The sequence below is a fragment of the Oncorhynchus nerka genome, unplaced genomic scaffold (assembly GCF_034236695.1).
Source record: "Oncorhynchus nerka isolate Pitt River unplaced genomic scaffold, Oner_Uvic_2.0 unplaced_scaffold_1947, whole genome shotgun sequence".
Lineage (NCBI taxonomy): Eukaryota > Metazoa > Chordata > Actinopteri > Salmoniformes > Salmonidae > Oncorhynchus > Oncorhynchus nerka.
This window is the reverse complement of record NW_027039402.1, coordinates 5,722-12,534: the sequence shown is the minus strand read 5'-3', so window position 1 is coordinate 12,534 and position 6,813 is coordinate 5,722. Positions and strand designations below refer to the sequence as shown.

At 42.8% G+C, this 6,813-nt stretch overlaps 1 long non-coding RNA gene across 1 annotated transcript; it reads right to left on the bottom strand.

Moving 5' to 3' along the window:
• Positions 1-2,289: 2,289 nt before the first annotated feature.
• LOC135567623 (uncharacterized) lies at positions 2,290-5,540 on the bottom strand. The gene is made up of 3 exons (XR_010462375.1): positions 3,708-5,540; positions 3,556-3,616; positions 2,290-3,463 (listed from the first exon to the last, which is right to left on the bottom strand). It is a non-coding gene; the product is annotated as an uncharacterized LOC135567623 (long non-coding RNA).
• Between the last annotated feature and the right edge of the window lie 1,273 nt (positions 5,541-6,813).

The window sequence follows — 6,813 nt, the reverse complement described above, 5'->3', positions numbered from 1 at the left end:
CCAGCATTCTTCTTGCCAATGTCCAGTCTCTTGACAACAAGGTTGATGAAATCCGAGCAAGGGTAGCATTCCAGAGGGACATCAGAGACTGCAACGTTCTCTGCTTCACGGAAACATGGCTCACTGGAAAGACGCTATCCGGGCGGTGCAGCCAACGGGTTTCTCCACGCATCGCGCCGACAGAAACAAACATCTTTCTGGTAAGAAGAGTGGAGGGGGCGTATGCCTCATGACTAACGAGACATGGTGTGATGAAGGAAACATACAGGAACTCAAATCCTTCTGTTCACCTGATTTAGAATTCCTCACAATCAAATGTAGACCGCATTATCTTCCAAGAGAATTCTCTTCGATTATAATCACAGCCGTATATATCCCCCCCCAAGCAGACACATCGATGGCTCTGAACGAACTTTATTTAACTCTTTGCAAACTGGAAACCACTTATCCGGAGGCTGCATTCATTGTAGCTGGGGATTTTAACAAAGCTAATCTGAAAACAAGACTCCCTAAATTTTATCAGCATATCGATTGCGCAACCAGGGGTGGTAAAACCTTGGATCATTGTTACTCTAACTTCCGCGACGCATATAAGGCCCTGCCTCGCCCCCCTTTCGGAAAAGCTGACCACGACTCCATTTTGTTGATCCCTGCCTACAGGCAGAAACTTAAACAAGAGGCTCCCACCAAGCTGACTCCACACTCCAAGACTGCTTCCATCACGTGGACTGGGACATGTTTCGTATTGCGTCAGATAAAAATATTGACGAATACGCTGATTCGGTGTGCGAGTTCATTAGAACGTGCGTTGAAGATGTCGTTCCCATAGCAACGATAAAAACATTCCCTAACCAGAAACCGTGGATTGATGGCAGCATTCGCGTGATTAATCAGGGCAAGGTGTCTGGCAACATGACCGAATACAAACAGTGCAGCTATTCCCTCCGCAAGGCTATTAAACAAGCTAAGCGTCAGTACAGAGACAAAGTAGAATCTCAATTCAACGGCTCAGACACAAGAGGCATGTGGCAGGGTCTACAGTCAATCACGGACTACAAGAAGAAACCCAGCCCAGTCACGGACCAGGATGTCTTGCTCCCAGGCAGACTAAATAACTTTTTTGCCCGCTTTGAGGACAATACAGTGCCACTGACACGGCCTGCAACGAAAACATGCGGTCTCTCCTTCACTGCAGCCGAGGTGAGTAAGACATTTAAACGTGTTAACCCTCGCAAGGCTGCAGGCCCAGACGGCATCCCCAGCCGCGCCCTCAGAGCATGCGCAGACCAGCTGGCCGGTGTGTTTACGGACATATTCAATCAATCCCTATACCAGTCTGCTGTTCCCACATGCTTCAAGAGGGCCACCATTGTTCCTGTTCCCAAGAAAGCTAAGGTAACTGAGCTAAACGACTACCGCCCCGTAGCACTCACTTCCGTCATCATGAAGTGCTTTGAGAGACTAGTCAAGGACCATATCACCTCCACCCTACCTGACACCCTAGACCCACTCCAATTTGCTTACCGCCCAAATAGGTCCACAGACGATGCAATCTCAACCACACTGCACACTGCCCTAACCCACCTGGACAAGAGGAATACCTATGTGAGAATGCTGTTCATCGACTACAGCTCGGCATTCAACACCATAGTACCCTCCAAGCTCGTCATCAAGCTCGAGACCCTGGGTCTCGACCCCGCCCTGTGCAACTGGGTACTGGACTTCCTGACGGGCCGCCCCCAGGTGGTGAGGGTAGGCAACTGATCCTCAACACGGTGGCCCCACAAGGGTGCGTTCTGAGCCCTCTCCTGTACTCCCTGTTCACCCACGACTGCGTGGCCACGCACGCCTCCAACTCAATCATCAAGTTTGCGGACGACACAACAGTGGTAGGCTTGATTACCAACAACGACGAGACGGCCTACAGGGAGGAGGTGAGGGCCCTCGGAGTGTGGTGTCAGGAAAATAACCTCACACTCAACGTCAACAAAACTAAGGAGATGATTGTGGACTTCAGGAAACAGCAGAGGGAACACCCCCCTATCCACATCGATGGAACAGTAGTGGAGAGGGTAGCAAGTTTTAAGTTCCTCGGCATACACATCACAGACAAACTGAATTGGTCCACTCACACTGACAGCGTCGTGAAGAAGGCGCAGCAGCGCCTCTTCAACCTCAGGAGGCTGAAGAAATTCGGCTTGTCACCAAAAGCACTCACAAACTTCTACAGATGCACAATCGAGAGCATCCTGGCGGGCTGTATCACCGCCTGGTACGGCAACTGCTGCTCCGCCCTCAACCGTAAGGCTCTCCAGAGGGTAGTGAGGTCTGCACAACGCATCACCGGGGGCAAACTACCTGCCCTCCAGGACACCTACACCACCCGATGTTACAGGAAGGCCATAAAGATCATCAAGGACATCAACCACCCGAACCACTGCCTGTTCACCCCGCTATCATCCAGAAGGCGAGGTCAGTACAGGTGCATCAAAGCTGGGACTGAGAGACTGAAAAACAGCTTCTGTCTCAAGGCTATCAGACTGTTAAACAGCCACCATTGAGTGGCTGCTGCCAACACACTGTCATTGACACTGACCCAACTCCAGCCACTTTAATAATGGGAATTGATGGGAAATGTAAATATATCACTAGCCACTTTAAACAATGCTACCTTATATAATGTTACTTACCCTACATTATTCATCTCATATGCATACGTATATACTGTACTCTACATCATCGACTGCATCCTTATGTAATACATGTATCACTAGCCACTTTAACTATGCCACTTTGTTTACTTTGTCTACATACTCATCTCATATGTATATACTGTACTCGATACCATCTACTGTATGCTGCTCTGTACCATCACTCACTCATATATCCTTATGTACATATTCTTTATCCCCTTACACTGTATATAAGACAGTAGTTTTAGAATTGTTAGTTAGATTACTTGTTGGTTATCACTGCATTGTCGGAACTAGAAGCACAAGCATTTCGCTACACTCGCATTAACATCTGCTAACCATGTGTATGTGACAAATAAAATTTGATTTGATTTGATTTTTAGGGTACAACTCTTTTACCTCAGATTCAGTCAGTGAAGGAGTAGATGGAAAAGTCATCAGAACTGGAGGATGAGATCACGTCATGATATTTTCTCTTCATCAGCCGAGTCACCCTTCCAGACTGAGGAGACAGAGAAAGGCATGTACTCATGGCAGCCATAGAATACACTGGCATTTACTCTCAAGGACCTTCCATAGAATACGATTCTTTAGCATCTTGAATGGTTGATTGTCAATTTAACCAAGCCAAACAAAATGGCCATATGAATCAACAGATTGATCTATCTGTTGTGTCTCTATGGGAATAGCAGAGATGACCTGGCTGAGAGGCTCTGGATTGATGCTCCATCCCCAGATGTTTGGTCCTGCCCACAGCTCACAATGATTGGCTGTAAACAGTAAAGAACAAATTAAACACAACTTTTCTCATTGCAGAATGCATAACTAATGTTTATGTGTTTTTAGGTCAGATATGACTTACAGGCTTTGACCTTCTGTGCACCTTGCCGGTTAGCCACATCACAGAATCAGGGGTGTTTACCCTAATTGGATTCAACTGTCAACACATCACTCAATTTAAAAGGTGATAATATAACAAAAACAGGACAAAACAAATACATATTTTATATTTACCACATAAGGGCGGTGTCTTAAAGCTCTTTTGATTCTCTCCTCAATACAATCCATCTTGCTTTCTGAGGGAAACATTTCCATCAATTTGATTGACACAAAACATATCCTGACACATACACACACTATACCCTGTATATACACTACCGGTCAAGTTTTAGAACAGCTACTCATTCAAGGGTGTTTATTTTTACTGTTTTCTACATTGTAGAATAATAGTGAAGACATCAAAACTATGAAATAACACATCGAATAATGTAGTAACCCCAAAAAGTGTTAAATAAATGTAAATATATTTTATATTTGAGATTCTTCAAATAGCCACCCGTTGCTTTGATGACAGCTTTGTACAAAGTAGCCCAAGAAACATTCCTGAATAAATCCCTGATCATCCACATACCTGACAACTGCAAGCTGACTGGTAGCACAATAGGTCCCAGAGAGGTGGGGAAATGTTTACCCCCCCGAGGCCTGGAGTTTTTCCTAACATGTTAATCTAACTAGGAAGACTCTGGACCCTATAAGGTAACACAGTGATTAATCACTTGTAAAAACATTTTATATGGGCTCTGATGGGACCAGTTTTTCCTAATCAGGTCAAATGTTGTTTTTTAACTCCTGGGGGGGATGCAGACCTGTCAAACTGGAGCTACCTTATATTTGTTCATATCAATTGTATTTAGACTAGATTAGGAGGCGGATTTCCTCAACCCAGACACATAGACAATATAACTGCGACGTCCGTCGTTGGGAGAAAGAGAGGAGGACCAAGGTGCAGCGTGGTAAGTGTCCATTATTAATAGAACAAACTGAACACGACAAAATACAAAAATAACAAAGTGAAATAACAAACCGAAACAGTTCCGTGTGGAACACACAGAACATAATCACCCACAACTCAAAAGTTAAACCAGGCTACCTATATATGGTTCTCAATCAGGGACAACGATTGACAGCTGCCTCTGATTGAGAACCATACCAGGCAAAATACAGAAATCCCAAAACATAGAAAAAGGAACATAGACAACCCACCCAACTCACACCCTGACCACACTAAACAAAGACATAACAAAATAACTAAGGTCAGAACGTGACAATAACTCACAGGGCTGAGCTTGCTTTATGCATATTTGCATCATACCTATACCTAGGCCTATGCAACTGTTGGCCTTACATTGTTTTTTACTCACATCTGTCTGCCATCACTATCATGTTGATTGATGAATTCCCGTTAATAATTTTGAATTAAAAACGTATAGGCAGCATAGCCAGCCCAATTTAATATATATACTACATTTGATCACATTTTCTCCTGACACAAATGGACTATAAATACATATTACCAATGAGTTTACCCTGATCGGATGGACAGGGCGTTTAGGCTGTATGCAGGCAGTACAGGCGACTTGATGACAGGCTCCCTATTAACCAGTTCTACTTTTGATACCAGTTAGTATTGAACGCCCTCATCTTCTTCATGAAACCGATCTCAAGCAGAGGTCGACCCTCGCTTTTGATTCGCACCTTTTCCGTGTACCCCAGAGAATGAAAATGGTTTTTCAACCAAAAAAATCCACAACATTTTCGGCAGCGTTGGCCATTCTACCATTCTGGAGGAGATAACTGCACACTCGCGCTGGTAACGCTAGCTAGCGGAATTTGTGTCATTTATGTACATTTGGCTTGCTAACTGCACACAAAAATAAAGTTCTAAAACCAAGAAAACTATTTGTAATATACCTCCTCGCTCTCCTGTAATTAAAAAAAACTAATTTGAATTGAATAATATCAAAAAAATGCTCAACTATCTCTATCCAACGTCACTAAATTTCTCACCACGTAGAACCCCCATAATGCTCTGTGGCACAATCCCAATACAACACAATAGGGATGCATTCCAAACACTTAAAATACACACCTTCTCCCCTCAGCCCTCAAATTAAGTGGACACTTCTAATAAAATAAAAATAAAAGTATTTAACCTTATTTTAACCAGGTAAGCTAGTTGAGAACAAGTTCTCATTTACAACTGCGACCTGGCCAAGATAAAGCAAAGCAGTGTGACACAAACAACAACAAAGAGTTACACATGGAATAAACAGGTGTACAGTCAAAAACACAATAGAAAAAAAAGAAATTCTATATACAGTGTGTGCAAATGGCATGAGGAGGTAAGGCAATAAATAGGCCATAGTAGCAAAGTAATTACAATTTAGCAAATTAACACTGGAGTGAGAGATGAGCAGATTGTGATGTGCAAGTAGAGATACTGGTGTGCAAAAGAGCAGAAAAGTGATGACGTATCATGACGTCTGATGAGTTGACACTTGCAGGGCAAGGGAGGAATTATTTCATTTTAAAATGGACCGCCCAGAAATGTCACTTGTTCATCCCACGGTTGTGTTCTCAGTCATCATGGAACTGTTGTGTGTGCCTTTTATGCACTACAGTCAATTATGATTGCATTTCATATCTTGGCTAGAAGACAACGCCTTCGCAGACATCGAATGTTAGCCATCCTACTATGTCAGGTAAATCGAAAATTACAATGTATAAGTGTGATGTCAGAGAAAGTTATATTCTTTCGTGTCGTTGACTATCATTAAATGTGAAGACTGTATACTATCAAATCAATTCTCTGTGTAATTTAATTACGCAATAAAAATAATCACGTAACTTTAACGAGGAAGTCGGGGCACCACAGAAAAAATTGTGTTTATAGTGTCAATTTCCCAAATATAACTCCTCAGATATTTTCATATCTTATCAAAACAGTCAAAACACTTATTAATAATGAATTGAATTACCTCATCAGTGTCATTACTGAATGTCGCAAACCCTTGGATATCTGCACGAACCCTAGCATAGAATCATGAATCAGCAATATACAAATTGGCTTAATGATTTATTTACTAACTAACTTAATCAATCACAGAATTACATAAAACACACTCACAATTAGTTCATACATGGGTTACTTAATAACATGTTGCTGTTTCTCTCTGTTGTCGCAGGTCCATACGCTGGAGGGAATCGACAGAAAAGTCTCTGGTTGCGTTCCTAGTGGATACATCAGGCATACCCATGTTGTCGCATAGAATAGGTGTTT